Below are 26,274 nucleotides of genomic sequence, written 5' to 3'. Positions count from 1 at the left end.
GAAAATCTGCACGACATTGGATTTGGTGGTTAGTTTTTAGATATGACAGAGAAAGTACAATCCATAAAAAAATTAATAGATTGGGCTTCACTAAATTAAATCTTTTGCTCTGTAAAATAAACTGTTAAGAGAGTAAAAATGCAACTCACAGACTGGGGTAATGTATTTGCCAATCACCTATCTTACAAAGGACTTATAATAATAATAATAATACACACACACACACACACACCAATTTAAAAAAAATCAATGGAGGGCGCCTGGGTGGCTCAGTCGTTAAGCATCTGCCTTCGGCTCAGGTCATGATCCCAGGGTACTGGGATGGAGTCCCACATCGGGCTCCCTGCTCAGCGGGAAGCCTGCTTCTCCCTCTCCCACTCCCCCTGCTTGTGTTCCTGCTCTCGCTGTCTCTCTCTGTGTCAAATAAATAAATAAAATCTTAAAAAAAAAAAAAATCAATGGAAAAATAGGCAAAAGATCTAAACGAACACTCTTCCGAAAGATATACAAATGGAAAATAAGCCTATGAAAAGATGCTCAAAATTATTAGTCATTAGAGAAATGAAAAATAAAGCCAAGATGATATAACACCACATATCTTTAGAATAACTTTTAAAAAAAGAATAAAACTATCTATCTGAAATGCTGGGGAAAAGGCAGTACAGAGCATCAGGAGCTCTCATTCATTGCTATTGGGAATGCAAAATCGTACAGGCACTTCAGAAACAGGTTCACAGTTTCCGAAAATGTTAATCATATACTTACAAAACAATCCAGCCACCCCACTCCTCGATATTTACCCAAGAAAATTGAAATTTTCTGTTCATACAAAACCTGCATGTGAATGTTTATAGCAGTTTTATTGATAATGGCCAAAGCCTGCAAATAACAAGATATCCTTCAACAGGTGAATGAATAAATCAACTGTCACACATTCATAGAATGGATTACTACTCAGATCTAAGAAACATTTGCTATTGGTTCACACAACAACATAAATTAACCTTAAATGTATTTTGCTATTTGAAAGAAGCCAAACCCCAAGGCTACATTTTGTATTAGTCCCTTCATACAGCATTCTGGAAACAGCAAAATTATAGTGATAGAAGACTGGTCATTGACTGGCAGAGATTTATAAGTGCATGTGGCTGGGTAGAGCGGGCTACATCAGAGAATTTTTAGATGGATCTCCGTGCTGGATACATGACTCTGCATTTTCACAGCCAATAGAACAGTACAACAGAAAGCATGAACTTTATGCAAACTATAAGGAAAATCAAACAGGATATCAATCACAGTATGGAATGTAAGCTGTGACAAGGGAAACTAATTCCATTACAAATGTATCCATAGGTTACATGAAGGTGAGGGGGGAGGATCTGACCTAGGTAACTTTCAAAACAATGTTTTGACTAGATAAAGACTGAAGACTAAACAAATAAAACTGTATAATAACATTATACTCAAGTTTATAAATTTGTTACTAATAGGGGTTCATTGAACAATTCTGAAATTGATTTACATGCATGCTAGGTTGAATAAATAGGTATATAAATTAAAGATAAGGAGAACTAAGTTTATCACTGCCAGAAAAATAAGTTACATAAATACATATACAAGCAAGGTGGAAGGCATGAATGAACCCTGTGGTAATGGATTAGAGTAGACCATATCATCATGAACTCACATTTATCTTAATATATATCAGATAAATAGATATACAAATATAGATATGTGTGGACACATATGTTAGAATACCTACACGTTTCTTAGTTTGTCTACTGAGAGGGTCTACAACCAGTAACACCCCAAGTGAAACGAGTACACTTGGTACCAAGATATTGGATTCTAAATTCCAATCTCCAATAAAAGGATCAGTGCTCTTTTGAGCAACAGCTGATTCAAAAACTGTAATTAGGAAAATATAAGATGAACCTAGCATCTTGCAGTGCCAAGAAGAAAGTGCTGAAAATAAACAAAAGACTGGGTACATTTCAAAAGGATACGGCAACCAACCTGAAATGGCTCCCAATGTTTAAAGCTGGAATATTTGATCAGAAAAATAATCATTATATTACTGGATTATAATGCAAAGAATAAGATAAATATCCATGAGTATATATTCACATAAATAAATGATTAGAAAAATAAATAGAGGAAAAGGGACAAATCTTACTTATAGATGAATTCCAAATAATTCATGAATTCCAAATAAAAAATGAGGGAAGTAGAAGATCACCATTAAAATACCACAGTAATAATTGCTGCAGGCAAGGTCCACTGCTGACTGATATAATTAGCAGGCAAACTTTGAGGAAAAATAAAACGTTCCATAACTTCAAAATATCTCCCCGCAAATATTTCTTAATTACTATGGTTGTTTAACTTATGTCCATTAAAGTCTTTGATATTTTTCGCTCCAGGAAGTGGAGCTTAATTCTCCTTTCCTTGAATGTGGGATAGAATGAGTGGTTTGCTTATAACAAACAGAATATGGAAAGAAAAAATAGTAACTTTACAGTGGAGAAACCTAGCAGACATCACCTTAACTATGTCACAAAAGTTAAAATGACCAGCAATAGGCCATATTGCTAATATATACTGATGAGATGAGAAGGGCATTTCCCTTCTGTATTCATCTTCCCTCAAATCCTTATCCCATTTTAATTAGAAGAAAACATCAAACAAACCCAAATTGAGGAACCTTCCACAAAATGCCTGAATAGTTTTTAAAAAGTAGCAATGTTATGAAGAACAAGGAAGGACAGAAAATTTCACAAACTGAAGGAAGCTAAAGGTAAAGTGATGATTAAATGCAACATGGTAGACTGGGTTGTACACTGGAACATAAAAAGGACATTAGGGGGAAAACTACTGACTCTGAATAAAGTACATAATTCAGTTAATATTTTTCTGACATTATTTCCCAATTTTGATTAATTTATCATAGTTATATGAGATGGAAGCTGTGAAATATAGGAACTCTCTGTGCAATCTTTGTAAAACTTCTATAAGCCTAAAATTATTTCAAAATAAACAGTTAAAAAATAAGTCATTGGTTCTTACATAGATTCCAAACATATGCCGAGGGCTGATTCATACTTTGATATTAGTTGTTTTAGACAACTCTAAATTGAGATATCTATTAAGACACATATGGGCTATTAATTTTTCTTCTATATTATATGCCACTGATAGTGTGTAATGACAAAGAATGCCATTTGAGAGAGGAATTCTGCCAACTGCTAATTATGTTTTCTTTCTGAGCATATTATTTGTCTGGTTTTCTAAGACTCTTGGCAGTAGTTTATGTCATGTCTATTAATGCCATACGTGGAGTGCAACTTTGAATGATTCTTCTATACTTGGTCTTTCTTCTGAATTTACTGACAAATTTCTTCCTTTAACTAGAAAATATTCATTTGTAGCTTGGGAAAAATAAAAGAATTTGATTAGCTACCAAAGATTACAATATTTAATTTGAAAATACCTGATAATCAGTGATGATGTAGTACTGTTGGGGGGAAAAGTTTTATAAGAGAAAATAAACTTTGTAATAAACTAATCACATTCCAATGAAATCACATAGAGAAATTTCACTGTTTTTTGTATACATGCATTAAACTTCCAGATTCACTTAATTAGCACAGACAGATTTTCATTATATATTCGTAATGCAGCCCTGTTCACTATGATTACAACTTGATTCTGAGTTCTGGTATTATGTTGCTATTTTCAGTTCTTCAGTGAGCCATTTTTAAGCCATAGATACACCATTGTGAATTAGTGATTTTATTAATTTTCTGTTGCTCTGTAACAAATAATGACTACTTCAAAGGCTTTAAAAAAGACACACTCCTTATTTCACAATTTTCATAGGTCAGGAGTCTAGACATGACTTGACCAAGTCCTCTGTTCATGATTCCACAAAGCTTCAATCAAAGTATTAGCTGGGCTGCATTCTCATCTGGAAGTGTGACTGGGAAAGAATCCATTTCCACTGCTCACCCAAGTTGTTGACACAATTTATTTTCTTGTTACTCTATGACTCAGGGCTCTAGCTTTCCATAGTCTAGAAGTTGCCTTCTGTTTCCAGAGGTCACCCACAGTCCCCAGAGGCTTCCCAAAGTACCTTGCCATAGGGGTGTCTCCCCATGGTTGTTGCATCAGATCTGCAAGCAGAATTTTGATTTCCAGTTTATTGAAGATACTGTCTTATGTAAAGTCACTTAATCATGAAAGTTAGTTAGACCTTGACATGTTCTGTTAGTTAGACCCAAGTCATAGGTCTCATCCACTCCGAAGGGAAGTGATTACACAGGCATGCCCATTAAGAGGTAAGGATCATTGGGGACCATCATAGGGTCTATCTGCCATGGCAATGTAATATAATATATAATACCATCATAAAATGGAAATTAATAAATGAAAAAGCCAAAACACAAATCATATGAAATTATGTTCACTGAGAATTTTTGTGCTCTATCAACTGAATACTAGGTGAAAGATTCTTGTAAAACAGCACCAACATTTACAGATTTTATGATTATTAATAACATAATGGTAATGTATGTAAAATTATAAATTTACATGTCACATGTATCCATGAAAATTTATTTTTCTCTGAAACCACTAAAACGCCTATCAGCCATTTAACAGATCACCTGAGACCACCAGTATTGAACATTCTTCTTTAAGAAACAGCGCCTGGAGTATAGATCTATTAGACAATAGTCCATGTTATCTCATCAAGATAAAGATACGGATTTGGGGTATTTTCCTCACTCTGATTATAAAGTGATGCTTTGATATTTTTTTCTTCGCAATAAATTCCTTCCTGGTTAATATTTCAGAGGATGTAAAAAATGTGGTAGAACTGTTACAATATGCAACATCTCCTTATCTTCTAGGGAGGTCATTTATGTTCAAAGGTGAATGTATAGCATTTTTTGAAACATTACTATGCTGGAGCTCCAGCTAAGTTGTGAAAGTGTAGAAGGATGAGTAAGACAAGATCCCAGATTTTCTGGCTATTTAAAGCAGGCACTTATTAAAAGGTGCCATGGCAACTGTTTATGTAAAAGATGGGCAAGAAGTGATCTCAGAAAGGAAAATAGTTAATCACTTATTTTGAAATTGGTTTGGGGTAGATCTATTTAGCTCAATTACTAGGAGCAACTATCATCATAAGCACAATTGAAATAAGAAAAGGAATATATCACAATTGTAGGTCTTTTCCTAAAGACCTATTGTTTTCTGTGTTAACTGGCCTATTCCAAATACAAACATCCAGTCAGCTGCAGTGCACTCTATTTTCTTTACTTCTTTTTCCTGGCCTAGAAAGCCTAAATGTGCTATTAAACTATATAAAGAAATAGATATGAAAGGCATTAAAAATATAGATGGAGCATTTCAAATATGGCACTGTAATGGGAAAGTGATATGCCTCTCTTACAGGCCTAGATGAAGCACAAAAGACGATGGATATAGCCATACATTTATGGAATGTTGCAGGAAGTTTTTTGTAAGTTTTTAACATAGAGGTTTTCATCTGCTTTGAACTAACTACCACTTCAGGTGGTGGAACTGACACATAACACAAAATTTCATTGCTGTAGCTCAACTTTTAAACAGCATAAAGGTGTACTCCTCTGAAATATTTGCTTTATTTGCTGTGTATCCATAACATTATCAAGACATTGATAACTTATCTAGATATGCTTAAATCACATCATATAAAGACCTCTTCACTTATACTTTTGCTTGAATTAATAGCTATATACAATAAATCTCATCTAACTGTGGCAGAAAATATGAAAATTATATCTTAATGCTATATAATGGGTTTAAAGTTAAATACATTTTACAAAGGCATAGGTCTCATTGTTGTGAAGCAAACTTTCCCTTTAGCAATATTTTTCTGTGATTAAGTTAGAGATCAGATAAACTTCTTAACGCAGTATACGCCCAATAGCAATATAAAATTCAATATCAGCTGCATTATTCTATAGATGTATGCATCATACATGCAAATGAATACAAAGTAAACAGATAAACCAAATACAAAATGTAAAACATACAAAATTTATCACTTTCAAATATGAACAAAAAAGGCAAGATAAAGAGAATAAAATTTGTGGTAGCAATAGAATATAGCAAAAACATAAGTCTGCAACTTTACATTTTCTTCTTTCTTTAAGATTTTATTTATTTATTTGACACAGAGAGAGTGAGAGCAAGAGAGCACAAGCAGGGGGAGCAGCAGAGGGAGAGGGAGAAGCAGGCTGAGCAGGGAGCCTGATGCCAGGACCCTGGGATCATGACCTGAGCCGAAGGCAGACGCCCAACCGACTGAGCCACCCAGGCGCCCCTGCAACTTTACATTTTCAATAAGCATTTTAGATGGTCTTTGTTAAGGCATGGATGCTGTGAAACAGGAAGTACGAATTGTAGAATCATCTCCATTAACATGCATTGCTACTGTGGGCTAGATATCACATCCATTTATATTTTTTTCTTTCTCCTGAAAATGCTAAAATTATTTCATTCAAACAAAATCAAAGCATGAGTTCAACAACTAAAGCTACAGTTGGCTAACTTACTTATTTTATGGTAGAATAAAGTGGCTGCAGTATTTATAGGTTTGAAAGTGATCAATTAGCCTCTGAAAAATGGACTCTCCAGCCATGTTAGATATCATTATTGCCATTGACAAACAATATGCACTAAATATTGGTTGAAACAATGTGATAGGGGTGGAAGCAATTGTAAACTCTTTTAAGGTTATCTAGTGTCAATTCTCCAGTGGAGTCAGAACTGTGTTTAGAACACTATTGATTTTATACAATTTACTGAACTTTATACAAGCTTATGTTACAGCCATTAGATTATGCTTTCTAAGAGTTTTATTTTCCTTGGATCTTCTGAAGCTGGATAAGGGTGGGATCTGCTACATAGACAAAAATCAAATACACTTGGAAAAATAAATTTGTTCTACTCAGAACATATTTAGTCAAAATTCACTTTGAGAATTGCCAAGTCAAAGCTTGCAATTCTAAAACTCCTATTTCCTCCCCTTCTTTGGCAAATTAGACTGAGATGAGTAAATACATCTCTGAACATTGCATGCTTTTTATCCCTTTTTATAACTTTCTACTCCTTCTCATATTCATACAGTGATTCTTTTCCAGTTTTAACAACAAGAGTTGATTTCAATAAAGTTTACTTTTAATTTTTCTGTGAGGAACAGTATCTGTTAAATCTATTTACTTTTGTCCTGTTTCTTTTAACTAGGCGTGGTTTATCCCTGTAGGAAACAGATATTAATCACATTTCCCATTCTTAGCAGCATGATTCTCAGATAAGCCGTTAGAAGCAATGATAAGTAAGTATATGTTGTGTTACTTACTTGAGCAGATAAGTTATACAGCTTGAAAATTAAGAAAATATTTTCCAGTTTTCAAAATCATAATGTGAAAAAATAAATTCTCCATTTCAGGACTTTTCATTAAATGTTAGACATCTATTTGTCCTGGGATAAATTGCCATTTACCTTCTTGGTAGGGAAATCATTTAGCAAATTCTGTGCTAGGAAATTTGCTAGATGCTATGCATGTACTTGAGAGATACTCTTTTGCTCCATCAAGGAGCATGCTGCCCATTAGAAGAGACAAAAACATTCATAGTGTTTTGCATGCTAACATTGAGATAAACATAGGACACATGGAGCAGACAGGAAACCCCAACCCAGGTCGGTTGGGGAAGGCAGAATCAGAAAGAGATAACTGAATGGGGTACTGAGTGTTTTTTGTTTTTTTGGGTTTTTTTGGCATTATCAAAGGAAAATGATGCAATGAGTATTAGCTACAAACTTCTACCTTCATAACAAATCACTGAGTTAAAAAATGATATAGCAAATTTAGTTAATACAGATCCATACTCAGATATGACTATAAAAACTGGGAAATCCAAGCTTTTAAAGCTTAAGAAGCTCAAGAAAGAACTTTAACAGGTACCCAACCGACATAGAAAAGCGCCAAAGACAATTAACTTGGAGTTGAGAATTTTAAGCACCTCTTTTACTTTCCCTCTCTCAGTCATCTGTTGTCCAGGGCCTGGGGATATAATTTGGAAGTGCTCTTAAATGGGCCAAAGGTGAAAAGCATCTTTGTCATTAAGAGTGAGCACTCAGCTCATAGTTTTCAGACTAGAGCTCTCCAAATGGTAGTGGTATTGGGGAACATTGCTGAATAGCTGCACAAAAGGTCATAGTCATGAATCAGAAGCACTGGCAGCTCTCCCTAAACCCCCAACACAATGGATGTCCACCCTACCTGATAATAGGAATACAGCAATAACAGCAAGAGGAAGCAGGCAAACCAGAGTAGGTACATGGGTAGATTGAGAAGAGCGGTCAGAATATACCAATAGGTGCAGAATAGTTGGCTAGTTTCTGTCCTTTAGTCATGAATCAAACCATGTAGTTCCAGTAGCTGGGACATACAGTGATTCTCCCTGTATGAGTAAAATGCCTGAAATTTTAAAAAACTGAACAGAGTTATTCTAGGGTGTGGGTGATGGGGTTTATTCTAGAATAGTGAGTGGGTTAGCCTTGAATAACAGTAGTAAAAGAAATACTTGGAATAGAAAAAGATATTCTTCCTATGCTTCAAGTGAACCAGAGGAGTACAACCCATACCCTGTTTTGTGCTTTACCTAAAGATGGCTAATATATGAGGATAGCAGAAAATCAATAATACAAGAAATTGAAAGAAGAAAATGTGGTTCATATAATTGATATTTCAAATGGAAAATTTTCAACAGGAAAATAAGGTATGATAAATTAAAAATTAAAATACAAGGGAGAGTCTTAACACATCATTAATTACAATTCTGTGCAGATTAACTTTGATGATTTAAAAGATAAATGCCCTCAAGTTGAATTCAAGAAAAAACAAGATCTGGCCATATGTTGTTTTTAGAAGAAATACTTAAGACAAAAAAACACAAAAGGAAGGAAAGTGAAGGAATGGAAAATACAACAAATAAATATGAATTGGAAGAAGAGATAGCATTTTAAATATCTAAAATAATAAGAAGTGTACTCAAAGATTAATAAAAAAGAAGCTTCTAGTAAGCTAATTAAGAAAAACAGGGCAAAATAGGAAATTCCGAATTAAAACTCCAACCACAGACATGGCTACTTTTTAAAGCATAAGACAATGATATGAAAAAATAATGCAGATTTTGAAAATATTAAAAACTTGGCATGTTTGGAAAAGCATAAAATGCTAAAATATGTCATTAGCCAGAAAAAAAGATGGTCATCAGAGAGAGCAGCATGAATAAATGCAGAAAGGACACCAAATCATCATAAAGTAGTTTAGTGGAAAGAAACGCCTTTACTGGAAGAAAATAGGGAACCTTAGGAAATTTTAAAGCTGTGGAATAAAATGACCAAAACTAAATTTAGGAAGATTAGGAAGCTACAAATTTTAAGGTGACCAGTGTTCCAGTTTGCCAGAGTGAGGGAGTTCCTGGGATGCATGCTAAAATCAGGAAAGTTTCTAGTGAATTGAGCCAAGTTGGTCACCCTAGCTGTGATATTAAAAATAATAGATAAATAACTAAATAAACAAACAAACAACAACCAATTGTGAAACCAATGATTAAAAAAAAAAAAAAACACATATGACACAATCCTGCAGAAATATCTAGTATTTATATTACTGATAGGAGTAAATTAAAAAATACATTTTTGGACTATAAAACACATCCTACTATCCACAAATGAGAAGAGGAGAGAGAACATTAAACAATGTAGTGTAGGATCACTATCCAACTAAGGCACCTAATTCCAGGGTGTGGAGCTATTCTGACCAGATAAAAGTCAGTCTTCCCCCAAGACAACATCCTAAGGCTGCTGAAGAGATCTCCGTTAACTCTTCCTGTCCTTCATCTGCAGTTCTCTTCCTCCTTCCATTTGGAATGTATAATTGCCATTAGATATAAAGTCATTATTTAGAATGATGAGGTAGGGCTGTGTTGTGTTTGAGGATGCTGTGTAAAAAAGTGTTTTATGAAAGTCAAGGTGGGTGTTAGGAGCTTTGCATATAGGAGACTGTATTCATCCTTTCAGTATACTTCCTAGATGAGACAGAGAACATGAAAAAGAGATTACTCAGCCAGATCTTAAAACATATCTGAGTGTTCACAAATCATGAATTGCAGAGATTGCAGAGATTATGTAGACATAATCAACCTGGCTTTTATTATTGAATTTGAGTGTGAGGAGGTAGCAGATGCAACTGGACAATGATGGAGGCATCACGAACCTCACACGCAAACACTGCACCTATAAATATCTGTCCTAATGAGAAAATGAATAAAGAAGAAAAATGGTATCCATAAAGGAAAAAAAAAATCACAGCAATAGAAATAAAAAGAACATTATTAGGAAGTCTCAGTGTACTGAGTGTATTTCTGGAAACAATATTTTATTAAAAAAGTGAAATTTCATAAAACACCAGTGAATTATCCTGGGGGGTGGGTGGGAAAGAAGAACTTAGAAAGAATAGCTTCTACAAAAGGGCATAGTTAAATATGAAGGTAGTATTATATAAAGGTGTAAAAGAAGATTATAGAAAATAGGATATTTTTCAAGGCACTCAAAATGCAATAGCAGGATTTAATGTATATGTATTTTTTTTAAAGATTTTATTTATTTATTTAACAGAGAGAGATACAGCAAGAGAGGGAACACAAGCAGGGGGAGTGGGAGAGGGAGAAGCAGGCTCCCCGCAGAGCAGGGAGCCCGATGCGGGACTCGATCCCAGAACCCTGGGATCATGACCTGAGCCGAAGGCAGACGCTTAACCGACTGAGCCACCCAGGTGCCCTAATGTATATGTATTTTAATGTAATATACATTTTACATATAAGATTAAAATCCAACTAAGAATGATAGATTCAAGAGGAAGAAAAAAGAACGACAGAAATAAAATCAATTATATCAAATATAGTGATGAGGAGGAAGAGGTAAAGAAAAAGGATAAAGGTAATGGTAACAGCATTTGTGGGAAGACAAATTCTAAATGCAGGCAAAATTATTTGATAATCAGAAAATTTAGCACTTATACAACTATCTAAAAAAGCTAAGTGAATTCTAATTCTCTAGTACTTGTTATGATTCTTTAAAATATATAAAAATAGTGTGGTTTTATTATTTAAAAATCTGAGAATTATGAGAAAGGAGAACCAGAGCAGGGTTTATCCAATTGTCTATTCCATGTGAATATGAGACAAAAGTTATTATTTTGTTTTGTACGTCGGTAAGTAGAGAAATAGGTTGGATTGGACAGATGTGCTTTATTTTTTTCCAGCTTTACTGATTGACAAATAAAATTATGAGATATTTGAAGTGAACAGTATGGCAATTTGATATACATACACATTGGACACACTCACTTTAAAAATTTAAAGAAAATCACTAGAAGAATTAAAAACTGATTTTCTATCTACTAAATTACTATAGAATCTGATTCACTTTCAGATTCCCAAGGGAGTGACCAGCAAATATATCAAAAGGGTAAAAAAAAAATCTGTATACTTGCTAAAAACTAAGAATGACTGCAAGTATTTTTTTAGATTAAAACAAAGATGAGATTATACTGAAGACCTACAAAGAATTTCTTCTCATTCCCTTATTTAAAAGGAAACAATGTTATGGAGAGTGAAAATGACAAGGACAGAACTCCATATCACAGCCAAAATTGAAAAATGAGGCTAGGTCTGGACATAGGCAGATAAAAATGTAAACAGCTGCATATTTCAGGAATAGGAGACTGCTTTAAAGGAATCTGTAGGGGCGCCTGGGTGGCTCAATCAGTTAAGTCTGACTCTTGGTTTGAGCTCAGGTCATGATCTCAGGGTTGTGGGATTGAGCCCTGCATTGGGCTCTGCACTCAGCAGGGAGTCTGCTTGAGATTCTCTCTCTCCCTCTGCTTTTGCCCCTCCCTCTTCTCTCTCTCTCTCTCCCTCTCTCTTAAATAAATAAATAAATCTTAAAAAAAAAAAAAAAAAAAAAAAGGAATCTCTAAAAGGAAACCATCTCCCTGGGAGCAATCAGACATAAACAATGGTTTACTAATATGTACGATGGATGGTGGAAGCAGTCTGTCCTAGGCCAGAATGTAGAGGAGACAGGTAAAGGGATAAACATTATGTGGATAGATAGATGATAGATACATACATACATACATACATACATAGATGATAGGTAGATTTGTACATACAACATTATATATATATGTATATATATAAACATTTCTTATATATATGTGTGTAATATATATATATATATCTTATCATATTACTTTATATTTTTTGTAAGTCTAAGTGAACAGCAACAACAAAAGAAAGAATAATAGGAAACTTTGTTACATAATTCTTCTAAGAATCTCCCCTACAAGTATATTTGCACATGTAGAAGAAGATTTAGGCATGGGATGTAAATGGCAGATCTATACATAGGAGTAAATATCTGGAAACAATCTAGAAACCCATTAATAGGTTATGTAACTAGGTTATGTAACTAGATGTAACCATCATAAATGATTGTACATCTATATATAATAGTGTAGTCCTTAGGGTAAAAATGAGTTTGATCTAATTATATTAGAATATGTGTGATTAAATGAAAAAAGGAAGCAAGTTACAGAATAATGCCAGTGGTATGTTCCTGCATTTCATTAAAGATGATAGTTATGCATATCAATGCATGAGACATGTCTGTATTGAAAATCACCAAACTATTGAAATTATTTACCTTTATGTTGTATAGCTGAGAGTCTGGGATACCAGAAGAGTATTTTCCATTGCACTACTTTTATAATGGTTGAATTGCATGTGTCACATTTATTTTAAGCTTTTAGAAGAGAACTTCCTTATGCTAAAATTTAGAGTTGGCTACATATGAATGAATATGAAATGACTATGAAAACTGAAAAACTGTACTGATATTTTCAACTAACATGTCTATTACCATGTATTAGTATTATGCAATATTACTTAGATAGAATTATAAGTAGGCAATTTCAAAATTGGAATAAAGCCAGATTTAAGGCTTGAGATTATTTGTTTTCTACTATAATTAATACCTGTTGTCAAAAATACAATTTTGTCCTTCAGGAGAGAAGCCACAGCTTTTATGTCTCTAACTCTGGCTCTGCAAAAGCAATTGGTCAAATGAAAGCAATTAGCCAATTGTATGTTGACTGTACAAACAGTTGGGGGCAAGAATAGGAATAGTTGCCAACACACATCAGATGAGGTTGGGGACACTGGCCACAGATCTCCAGATATTAGAGAACCACTGGAACATACTATATACCAGGAGTCACACACAATATAACATGACCTTGGATGAAGAGAGGGAGAAGAGGACAAATTATATTCAGTGACATGATTTTTACTAAAATAAAAGAGACTTTTGAATAGTAAGTTCATGTAGAGATTGGCTATATATGCCAGACACATCTTGAGGCAGGCTTGCCTCCTAAAAATTAAGAAATGTTTAGGCATTAGTCCTTGGTGTCTGCTAGAAATTCCTTGCATTTATAAATCAATAGAAGAAATATCAATCCTTTGGTGGCAGACCGCAGATTGTCACCCTAAATCCATCAGCTCCTTCCTCCACAGTAATTTTCAGTGGGACATAATGGCCACCCAATTAGTTTAACAATTCCTAGTCTCTCTTGCAACTTGGAATGTCAAATGACTAAGTTCTCACCCACGGAATGAAAAAAAAAATTATAAATGTAACTGAAACGTAATATGCTTAAAGGGAAGTGGTTTGCCCTGGACTCCCTTTTTCCCTTTCCCGATAGTCTGAAGCACGGACGTGGCATCAGCAAAGCTACACCCCAGCAGATATGGGAAATTCCCTAGAAGGTGGTGGAGCAAAGAAAAAAATATAAGAAACCCAGATCTCTGAATTCCTTGTGAAACAAAATTTTTAGAATAAGAAACAAATGTCTAGGGCGCCTGGGTGGCTCAGTTGGTTAAGCGACTGCTTTCGGCTCAGGTCATGATCCTGGAGTCCCGGGATCGAGTCCTGCATCGGGCTCCCTGCTCAGCAGGGAGTCTGCTTCTCCCTCTCCCGCTCCCCTCTCTTGTGCTCTTTCTCTCTCTCACTCTCTCTTTCAAATAAATAAATAAAATCTTTAAAAAAAAAAAAAGAAACAAATGTCTATTGAATTGCACCCATTATGTTTATGGGTTCTTTTTGCAGCAAATTAGCCATTATCCTACCTAATAAATCTTTATTCTCAATCAAGATATTGAGCTTCTGATGCAGTGACTTAAGTCACAGGTAGAATCAGCAGCTACCTCTATCTGTTCTGATTACATTCCTCCACACTCCTTCTCAAAACCCTTTTCCTAGGTGTATTTTAAACCAGATATTTTCATGTCTCTGAATCTTTGGAATAACCACTTGTCTCAGGGTCAATTTCTTTTCTTTTCTTTTTTTTTTCCACACTAGTATTACTCTGCAATAGGGGTTTCTAAGAAAATGTTTAAATTGGTACATTGCCCGAATGGTAGAGATTATTCAGAGGGGGTAAAAAAGACTGAAAACCTTCTATGGATCCTTGCCTCTGAATCCATACACTCATTATGTTTTGTTTTGGTTTTTTTGTTTGTTTGTTTTAAGTATTGGGTATGTTCACATCATCAGAGCTTTAAAAGCTAAATTAAAATAACGTGTGAAAATACCTGCTACCTCAGTATCTAACACCTAGGGAGTCTCAAATCTAATTACTTCCTTTCTCTACTCCCCAAACTAATGGCCAAAAATTCAATCCAAATATTTTATTAAAAGAAGAAAACACACAACTAAAACCATTATTTCTATTCCATTTCTTAGGGAGGAAAAAAAAAAAGATGAACTAAATAAATATAAAACAACAGATCCTAATAATTAATATTCTTTCCTTAAAATGCAAACAAGTCATAAGTTATGCTTAACAATACCTGACCAGAGTCCAAAAGTGAAACAGTAGCCATGGATACTGTAGGAACTGATAACCAAGATAACCAAGAATTAATTGCAATTGAATCTGAATATTAATTCAAGAGATCCAGTCTTGGATTTACATATTCAAAATGTATCTTTCCTTAGTAACTTTAATCCATCTCTTACACTTGGATAGTATACATATGTATGTTGACACACACCTAAGTAATACATATCATATATATGTGGTATCTTTTAATAGTTTATAATTCATAAATAATACTTAAAATAAAATTATTTACTTAACATGTTGATGATAATACAACTTTGTTTATTAGTGTAAATCCAGGAAGAAAATTAATATGATATGGATACAGTAAAATTCAAAGTTCAAGTTATTATTACCTATTTTATGGAGAAAGCACATTAGCAAATTCCAAGTTATAGATTAGGAATGAGAAGAAACTCTCCCTGGTTTCACAAAACATTTTTCCCCATCTTTCCCACAAAGCTCTTTTATATTACTACTCTAATAAACTCTTCTAATCTGGAAAAAAAAACTTTCCTACCCTTAATACAGAAAACAAGTCTTTTATTTCCCACATGAGTGTGCTTATTAGTTCTCACTACTTACAATTTCTCATTCCAATCTGTATGGACATCCTTTCAACCTACTTTGTACCTCTACTTCACCATTGAGCCTCTTTGGCTGTCTTTCTAGGACTAGTCTTTGGTATATCTTTTCCTTTTTTTTCCCTACAGATTTATTTATTTTTTTAATTGTTTTATTTAAATTCAATTGGCCAACATATAGTACCTCATTAGTTTCAAATGTAGAGTTCAATAATTCATCAGTTGTCTGTAACACCCAGTGCTCATCACATCACATGCCCATCACCCAGTTACCCCATCCCCCCACCCACCTCTCCTCCAGCAACCTCCAGTTTATTTCCTATAGTTAAGAGTCTCTCATGGTTTTTCTCCCTCTCTGATGACTTCCCATTCAGTTTTCCCTCCCCTCCCTTATGATCCTCTGTGCTGTTTGTTATATCCCACATATGAGTGAAACCATATAATTGTCTGTCTCTGATTGACTTATTTTGCTCAGCATAATACCCTGCAGATCCATCCACATCAATGTAAATGGTAAGTAGTCATCCTTTCTGATGGCTGAGTAATATTCCATTGTATATATATACCACATCTTCCTTATCCATTCATCTGTCAATGGACATCTTGGCTCTTCCCACAGTTTGGTTATTGTGGACATTGCTGCTATAAACATTGGGGTGCAGGTGCCCCTTTGAATCACTATGTTTATATCCTTTGGATAAATACCTAGTAGTGCAATTGCTGGGTCATAGGGTAGCTCTATTTTTAATTTCTTGAGGAACCTCCATACCATTTGCCAGAGTGGCTGTACCAGTTTGCATTCCCATCAACAGTGTAAGAGGATTTCCACTTCTCCACATCCTCACCAACATTTGTTGTTTCCTGTCTTGTTAATTTTAGCCATTCTGACCAGTGTGAGGTGGTACCTCACTGTGGTTTTGATTTGTATTTCCCTGATGCCAAGTGATGTGGAGCATTTTTTCATGTGTCTGTTGGCCTTCTGTATGACTTCTTTGGAGAAATGTCTGTTCATATATTCTGCCCATTTCTTAACTGTATTCTTTGTATTTTGGGTGTTAAGTTTGATAAGTTCTTTATATATTTTGGATACTAGCCCTTTATCTGAAATGTCATTTGCAAATATCTTCTCCCATTCCTTAGGTTGTCTTTTAGTTTTCTTGACTGTTTCCTCTGCTGTGCAGAAGCTTTTTATCTTGATGAAGTCCCGATAGTTCATTTTTACTTTTGTTTCCCTTGCCTTTGGAGACGTATCTAGCAAGAAGTTGCTGCGGCTGAAGTCAAAGAGGTTTCTGCCTGTGTTCTCCTCTAGGATTTTGATGGATTTATTTATTTTAGAGAGAAAGTATGAGTTGGAGGGACAGAGGGAGAGGAAGAGAAAATCAAGTGGACTCCGTGCTGAATGCGGAACCTGAAACGGGGCTTGATCTCATGACCCGGAGATCACGACCTGAGCTGAAACCAAGAGTCAGACACTTAACCGACTGCACCACACAGGCACCCCTGGTATTTCTTTTCTGAATCCCTCATGTGACATTTAAACACAAAAATGGCTTTGATGCATTGAGTGCCAGATAGTGTGCCAGTCATTTGGCATCACTATGTATTTACTATAGGTATTACTGTGTTTTAGGAAGTGTGCTGATGAAGAGATTGAATCAAAGAGGCCAATGTCACAAGCCCAGTAAATGGTGGAACCAGAATTTTAGATCAGGTCTGTTCGACTTTATTTTCCAGTATAACACTGCCTTGAGGAAACTGTTTCAGAAGTCCAAATCAGATGAGTGATATTCAGCTTAAAAACTGCAAATGGGAATTAATCATGCATTTTCCTGTAACTCTATTATCAATGGCATGAAATACATTGAAATACGTACTTTGACTAAGTTTGGGATAATAGCAGTGAATAGTACTAGCAAAGTCTCTACCATTCTGAGATTTTATTCTTATGGGGAGAAATAGACAAGGGGGAAATAAGATTATTTCAAAAAGCAGTATGTGTTAGGAAGCCGGAACAATAGTAATATGACAAAGTAATGGAAACCATGGATTCCTCATATTAGACCTGAGAAGCCTCTCTGACACCTAAATGATTAAGAGGATCCAGTCATGAAATTATCTGGAAGAAGAACTTTATAAGAAGAGGGCACAGCAAATGCAAATGCCCTGAGATAAGAGTAAGGTTGGAGAATTTGAGAAACACACAAAAGGCCTGTGTGCCTGGAGAATTCTGTGTAAAAACAGGCTAACATGTCATGAAGTCTGAGAGGAAGGCTGGGCCAGATTATAGAGGCCACACCAAGCCCCTTGGATCTTAGCCTAAACTCAACAGGAAGCCACTGGAAGGCTTTAAGCAGAAGATGACGTGGTAATATGTGTGTTTCTTTTTTAAAAAAGATTCTGGAAATGGGTCAAGAATGAAGTATGGGATAAAGGGCAAGAGTAACCACAGGTAAATCAGTAAGGAAGTGACTACCATAGTCGAGATAAGAAATGATGGTAGCTAGGGCCAAAAAGGGGACGGGAAAAGCACATGAATTTGGGACTTAATGGAAGGGGGGTAGTATCCACAAGACCTCTCAATGGATTGTATGAGGGGAGTAAAGAATAGAGAAGAAATTTAGAAGGACTCTAAGTCATATAGATTGGAGCCAAAAAAGCTTGAATTTGAATCCAGGCTACGCCATGAATTAGCTCTGATACCTTTATCAAGCAATTTGCCTTCTTTAACTTCATTCTCCTTATCTATAAATGGAGACAATACCCACTTTCAGATATAATAAATGAATTGAGTTAAATAATACAAAAATATTAACAAAGTGTCAGTACATAGTAAACACTCACTAAGGTAGATATTAGTATTAAAACTATGTTTACTTCAAAATGAAAAGCACTAATTAAATTGCAATTTTTGTTGGAATCATGATTTTCTCAAATCAGTTCCATTGTCTCAATTCTGTCAAAAATAAAAACAACATATATTTTTTTTTTTTTTACCAGAAATACAATACCATCTATCAAATATTCAGTGGTCACTTAGTACATACAAGAACTGTAGAAGGCACAAGAAAATTAAAAATAAGCAAGAAATAGTCCCTGATTTCAGAGATCTCAAAGGCTAGCAGGGGAAACATGCAGGTAAAAGTTACTATACCATGAGTTAAATGCAGCAATATAGATATATACACACTATTGTGGTAGCATAAGTATGGGTAAGAGAGCACGTATTTCTGAAGAGAAATGTTAGAGAAAGAAATAGAGAAGAGCTTTCCTCGGTCATCCCATAGAAAAGAGGAGTAAAAAGGGGAAGAAGGAAATTCTAAGTTGAAGAAACAGCATCAGCAAGGAGAGTATGGATGGAAAATGCTGGGTGCGTTTCCTGGGCAGAGAGCAGTCCACTATACCAGTGCAGAAGGTAGATCAGAGAGAGCAGGGGGTGAGAGATAAGATAGTAAGCTCAGGTGCCCTGCTCTGTCCATGTCAAGGATAGGCTGAAGCAATATTCGTCCAGGGTTTTGAAGGCCATGCTCAGGAGTTAGGAATTATTCTCACTGATCACGCAGAGCCAGAATTATCAGAATGTTTTAAGCATGATCAAATTTATGTTTTTAAAATATTACCCTTTTGGCTTTTGAAGTTTAAATCAGAGTTAAGAGCTGCTAGAGAAGTAAAATTAGTTCAGAGACTGTGGGGGTCCCCCTGCCCCCCCTTTTTGATGGAGGTGAAAATGGCACACACTTGGTAATTATTAAGCATATAGAGTTTTTGTTATGCTTTTTTTTTTCCCCCTCATAACCAGTCATAGGGTAAGTCAAGGTCAAAAAAACAGGTCAGAGACATAAGCCAAACCCACAGCTCCCGATTCTCAGTTCAGTACTTGATGCAGTTAAATAATGTGAAAATGTGCCTGTATGCTGCCTGATAGAGGGAAGGTTCCGTTTTTATACGTAAAAACTACCTTTATATGCACAAAATAAATTATAAGAGCTGTGCCACTTTAATCAATCTGTATTGCTAGAACTAGGCTCTATAGCTATTAAAAGACTTCTACTTCCTGAGACTTCCTCATGCCGTGCAGCTTAGTCATGCCTCCTTGAGCACAGAGAGGCATGAATAAACTTTAAAAGAGAAAGAGGAATATGCCTTCACTGCTTTTGTAAACACAGCAGCTGATGTGTTTGCCCTGAAGGGAGAAATCTGCCACTTTGTAAGTTAAGCCTGAGTGAATTGCAGGGCTTCTAGACAGATACTCAGGAAATGGGAAGGCAAAGTTTTAAAACAAAATCATTACCCTCCTTCCAGAGCACAAGATATAGGGTAACCGGCTGTTCAGGAAGAAGGTCTAAAAGGTTCAAGCAGTATGGTATGTGCCTTTCATGATCACCTCCATCTATGGAAGTAGCTTCTTACAGAGACCTATTTTAAAATGAAGAATCATAAGTAAATTAATTAAAGTGCCTTCTCCAAGGTCAAATAGTTACCAAGTTGAAGCCCTGTAATTACAGCTCTGACCTCATGATGGCACACACAGGGGATTTTTTTTTACAGGCCACTCACTCCACAGGCAGTGCAAGCAGGGGCAGGTGATTGAGTATGCTTTCATCCTGTCTTCTGTGTGTCCCAAGAAGTCTGTCTTTCCTGTGAATTTCCCTCCTTGCTTCCTGCTATTGAGAAATGTATTCTGTGTAATCACAAACTAAATTTCCTATTAATTCCATCCATTCATTCAGCAAATATCTATTAAGCATCTATGAGCTAAGTGCTGTGACAAATCTCCAAAAAGTTCAAAACTGATAGACAAAGTAGGACAGAAAGATACCGAACATGTAATCACCAGAGAGGGCGGAAAGTATTTTAATTATTTTTTAAAGAACAGGTGAATCACAGATGAAATGGAACGACTAAAACTTCTTCTTTCCCTTTAAATCACTGAAAATATACTGCTTCAGGTTTTGTTAAGCTCTTAAGAAATATCAGGTGCTAGACATTGACATATTCAGAACCGCTTCCTAATCTTTACAGTGAAATGAAATGTAAATTACATGATGAAAAATGGGAGTTCCCGCAAAACACTGGCCAGTCTGCCAAAATTTGAAATTCTCATAATTTGAATCATTAAAGTTATTAGACAACAAAAGCAGCAACATTATTATTTAAGTAGGCTCCATGCCCAGCATGGTGCTCAAACTCAACCCTGAGATCAAGAGTCACATACTTGACCAGCTGAGCCAGCCAGGCGCCCCCAAAGCAGCAACATTGTTTTTAAAAAGTGAATCCCAGTTAAAACCATATTAATTCACTAAGAAGATTCATTCATTTAGATTAACCTGTTGATAGACCAGATCCTTAGACACTGATAATGGAAAAGGTGACCTCCCTGAGATTTTGGATTGTCAGTAGATTCATCTTCAACACTCTCCTCTGGTGTCTTTAAAAGGAGCTCTTAAGAAGCATGACAAAGGATCTTTAAATGAATAGTTTCTAGAGATAATGCCCTCTCAGGAGATAGAAAAAAAAGCAATCATTTTCCTCAAACTATACAAAGACAAAAGGCCAATAAAAGAAACTTACTTAAATTTAAAAATCCACTTGCCTCCTAAAAACAGGGTAATTAAATGTCATTCCAAATTTTAAACAAAGAATTTTCTCTGGCCTGCTATCACACAACCTGAATAAGCCACTATTTACCTGTGGAAGAGACTTTAGCACAGCCTTTCAAGTTGTTTTCAGTACTTTCTACTTCTTTTTCCCTTTAGAATAAAATCAACAAAGAACATTTTATCAGCAAAAAAGAAAGGTATTTGTGTTTAATGTAATATACTAAATAATATATTTAGATTTATGAACTATATTTCAAATGAATTAAAAAGGATCATTATAATGCTTTTTCTGAAAATCCTGTTGTATGTTTCTGTTATTTTTGTATATGCCACCCTTTTCAAAGCTTGCCATACTTTAAAATCTCTCCCTTTAGAGTTGAATTACAAAAGTAGGTGATTTATACTTCATTTAAAATTAATCTGTGGCTATTGATATTAAAAGTAGTGTGGTCATGACCTCTTCTCCAGTTTTGGGAAGAAGGTTGTTCAAGGCTTCTGATGAGTGTGTCTCTGCTGAACAGAGACTTGAGGCTCCCCTGAGTGATTGAGTGAAACCCACTGCAATCTACAGGGCCTGCACCTGGTGACGGACATCAGACATAGACTAACAGACACAAATCAACTAGCACTGTCTGAAATTTAAAAAAAAAAAAGGCCAAGGTCAAGGTTGTTACCTTTTTGATGTTTCTAACTCATTCTGATGAGCTCTCTTTGATGCTGCATTTCCATGACCCAGTTCACGCCTGTCTTGTCTGATGGACCCATTAGCTTAATTACTGACCATCTGCCTTAGAATGTGCAGACCTTACTGTTGTCAAATACATTTCACAAAGTTTGGCTCATAAGTCATCTGCATCAGAATCACCTGAGATCCTTATTAAAAATGCAGATTACTACAGACCTACAATCTGAAGATGGAGCTGAGACATCTTTATTTTAAACCAGTATCTCAAGTGATATTTTCCAAGCTAAAACTGGAGAACCAGTGACTTATAACATGAGAAATTCTTATTCTAGAACTTGGTATCATGCCTTTAGTCACAAAATGGGGCCAATACTTTAATGGCCTTTCAGCTTATTGATGAGTTTTTCCATTTTCCTTTTTTTGTTATTTAAAAAACTATTTATTTGAGAGAGAGGTAGAGAGAGAGAGAGTGGGGAGAAGGGCAGAGGAAGAGAGAGAGAGAGAATCTTTTTTTTTTTTTCTAAAGATTTTATTTATTTATTTTACAGAGAGAGACACAGCGAGAGAGGGAACACAAGCAGGGGGAGTAGGAGAGGGAGAAGCAGGCTCCCCGCAGAGCAGGGAGCCCGATGCGGGACTCGATCCCAGGACCCTGGGATCATGACCTGAGCTGAAGGCAGTCGCTTAACCAACTGAGCCACCCAGGCGCCCAAGAGAGAGAGAATCTTAAGCAGGCTCCACGCTCAGAACAGAGCCTTACGTGGGGCTCAATCTTAGGATCCTGAAACCATCCTGAAACTTGAGCCGAAATCAAGAGTTGGACGCTTAACCAACTGAGCCACCCAGGCATCCCTCTATTTTCCTTTTTAAGATGCAGAAATGGGGGCGCCTGGGTGGCTCAGTCGGTTGGGTGGCTGCCTTCGGCTCAGGTCATGATCCCAGGGTCCTGTGATCGAGCCCCGCGTCGGGCTCCCTGCTCCGCAGGAAGCCTGCTTCTCCCTCTCCCACTCCACTTACTTGCGTTCCCTCTCTCGCTGTGTCTCTCTCTGTCAAATAAATAAAATCTTAAAAAAAAAAAAAAAGATACAGAAATGACATAACTATGAAAAGCTCAGGCTTTCCAATGAGGCAAACCTAAGTTCAACTTGTCTCAGTCTTCTCACATATGGAAGAAAAAATTCAGGAGTAGCTCATGTGATTGGGTTATTATCTGTCTAGTCTAGAATGTAAACTCCATGAAAGAAGGGTCCTATATTGTCTTCAGCACTCTGTATTCTCAGCAGTTTGGACAACACCAGCACATAGTAATTGTTCAAAAATATATTGATTATGAGTTTGTTATAGAAGTTACTTTGATGAAAGGTATATATAAAACTGTAATGGCACCTGCAAAGCAAACTAAGCTGTTCTTGTTGTTATTTTTGTTACTATTATGACTTTAAAATATGAGAATGTTAAAAATAAGAGAAAATAGTAATAACAGACATGTGGACTATGGCTTTCTTAGGAAGAAAAAGAAAGTAATAGTAACTTTTCTTCAATAATGTATATATCAATTCAGCAAGGTAGAAAGGTGATTCTGATTCTGAGAAAAAAACCTGTCCTGTAGAAGAAATTATGCAATCAAACTTCAACTTTTCTTAGAGTTATGAGTGCTTAGAAAAGCATACATGGCATTGAGAAATGCTTTTTTTTTTTTTTTTTTTTAAAGAATTGCTTAAGTTTCCGGGCGCCTGGGTGGCTCAGTCATTAAGCGTCTGCCTTCGGCTCAGGTCATGATCCCAGGATCCTGGGATCGAGCCCTGCATCGGGCGAGCTCCCTGCTCGGCAGGAAGCCTGCTTCTCCCTCTCCTGCTTCTCCCTCTCCCACTCCCCCTGCTTGTGTTCCCTCTCTCGCTGTGTCTCTCTCTTCAAATAAATAAATAAAATCTTTTAAAAAAATTAAAATAAATTTAAATAAATTTAAAAAATTAAAAAAATTTAAAAAAAAAGAATTGCTTAAGTTTAGATTTAGAACTCCACTGAATGAAAACCAGAATGGTACCAATTAGCATTTTGTTAATAATTTGCTATATCTTTAAAGAGGGAAAAAGGTACTTATACCTTTCCAGATAAGTGAACTTGAACTCTGAAAATAATCATATACCTGTACTGCTAGCAATTCTCAAATAGATCCTAATGGTGGTCCTGAAAAACAATAATAACATTTCACCCAAAGTTACCTTGAGGCCCACTTAATCTACTGCTACCTGTTACCAGCAATTCACTTATGCACCTCTGATTTGTCTCTGTTCAAATATCACCTAATTAGAGAAGCCATTTCTGGCTTCCTTATATGAAATAGTAACTCATCTCTCATTCTTTTTACTGCTTACCTTTCTTTATTTTTCTTCATGGCATTGATCACCATTCAGCATACTATTCTCTTCTGTTCCTGTATTGTCTGTGTCCTCACCCAACATAATATAAGCAGAAGACCTCAGTCAGTGAACCACTTAGACCACAGACTCTTTGTCCAGAGTTAGGCAAGGTTGTCAAAAAGGCAAAATTTGGGCCAAGACAGTGTTGGACATTGAACAGTCAGTACTAATCTTGGGCAGTGATAGACTTAGTGATGCCGTCTCCAGCAGGATGCTAATAGGCACTGAAAGCCACATGAAAATAATCTATTTGAATGTCAGAGGCTAAGTTAGCATTTCCTAAAGCAGATTCTATGAAATAGTTTGGGAAAAAAACAGACAAAAAAACAGGTAAATTGGGAAAATAAAATAAGGAAATATTTCTCCAAATCATACCTTGTCTTTGAGGTTCAGATACCAAAAACTATGAGAAACCTTGGAGCAAAAAAATCTCCTTACTTGAATACTCTGTGTTTCCCACACTTTTTTCATCAAGCAGTATTTCTTCTTCCCCATGTCACATGCATTAACAATGAGTTTGAAATAAGTGATCAAAGAGAATTAAGAATGCAACAGGTTTAGCCATTTGGGGAGGGAAGTAAACTTCTAAGAGAACTCCAATTAAAACTCCTTTGGCTCCCACAAACTCAAGTTAGGTAGATGTGACTTCATCCTGAGATGTTCATTTCCCTCATAGAATTCATTAGATAGTTCATCTTGCTGGGTCTGAGTTTGGGTTCTAGATGGGGCTGTCTAATACCCAGTAACACTCCCATATGCATTATTTCTTTATTTCCATGTGATTCAGTGAAATACTAAGGTCACAACATTCAAACTGAACCCAAATGTATAGTGGGGTCCCTGAAGTAATGCTGTTCATTTCATTGATATGTAAAACAGATCATTTTGATTCATGTTTTATCTAAAACCTGAGTGCAACCTGGGAAATCAAATAACATTTTTTTCCAGTAAGTATCTGTTCAAAGGGCATTTTGGAAAATATCAAATTTAAATGACCTCTCTTTTGCTCGGTCCTGAAACTGAGAAAAGGGAATTTTAGTATTCGAGGAGAAACCTGAGCTTCGGCCAGTAAATCTCTGCTGTGTCCCTTCCAGGTCCTTACCATCAACCTTGATGGGTCTTTGAAGTCAGAGTAGGGATGGAAATGGAGCCGTGTTGGAAGCGGCGGTAACAAGAGCTCCAGATGTGCTGACAGGTGGCCTCCAGGAAGGCTTCACTATAAGGGCAATTAATATGGATGTGACCTTCATCCTGAAATGAGCCAAAGAGACTTTTTGATATTTTGCACGTGTCAGGTCTGAGACTATTTCACAGCAGTCAGGATCAGATAGAACAAGCCTATTAAGGCTCCCTGGATTCAAATTTGCAGAGGGTGTTTAGAAGAAAGAACATTTATCATGGAGGGTCCAAACTATTTTAAGTTTTTTGCCCTCAATAAATGATAAAACTGTATCTTAGAAGCCTCTATTCCCACCCTAGTTCACACCATACACACACACACACACACACACCCCTCTATAAATCTACAGACACGCACACACACACACACACAGATATACATTTTACACTCTCATAGAATAATCAATAAAATACATAAATGGAATATAAATTCCATTTGGAGTTATATAACACATTGCATCATTCTTCACATCATGGAGTTCACATAGAATATATTTATCCACTTCTTATGTGACAAATCCTACTCATATTTTAAATTTTAACTCACCCCCTCTAAAAATCTTTCCTTACTTTACTTCAGAATGAGTTAAGTGGTATTTTCTCTGGGTTTCCAAAGCATCTTGAAACATCTATCTCTTAGAAACCTTATTGTATTACATTGAAATATGATTAAGCATCTTATGATCTGAAGATTTCTCAAAGGGCAAGAACCTAGTCTTATATTTTCAGAACCAAACACAGTGT

General features: G+C 35.8%; 1 long non-coding RNA gene across 1 annotated transcript in view; it reads right to left on the bottom strand.

Annotated features, from left to right (window-relative positions):
- The window catches only part of LOC118020198, a 73,050-nt gene extending 47,576 nt beyond the window's left edge, over positions 1-25,474 (bottom strand). Inside the window, exons 1-2 of the long non-coding RNA XR_004681832.1 lie at positions 25,454-25,474; positions 21,335-21,396 (exon numbers count right to left, since the gene is read on the bottom strand). This is a non-coding gene — a long non-coding RNA (uncharacterized LOC118020198). The remainder of the gene's footprint in view (positions 1-21,334; positions 21,397-25,453) is intronic.
- Positions 25,475-26,274: the final 800 nt, after the last annotated feature.

This window comes from Mirounga leonina, unplaced genomic scaffold, assembly GCF_011800145.1.
Source record: "Mirounga leonina isolate KUSES-001 unplaced genomic scaffold, KU_Mleo_1.0 Mir_173, whole genome shotgun sequence".
NCBI classification, from domain to species: domain Eukaryota; kingdom Metazoa; phylum Chordata; class Mammalia; order Carnivora; family Phocidae; genus Mirounga; species Mirounga leonina.
Note: the sequence above shows the minus strand (reverse complement) of the source record. Positions and strands in the feature narration are given on the sequence as shown.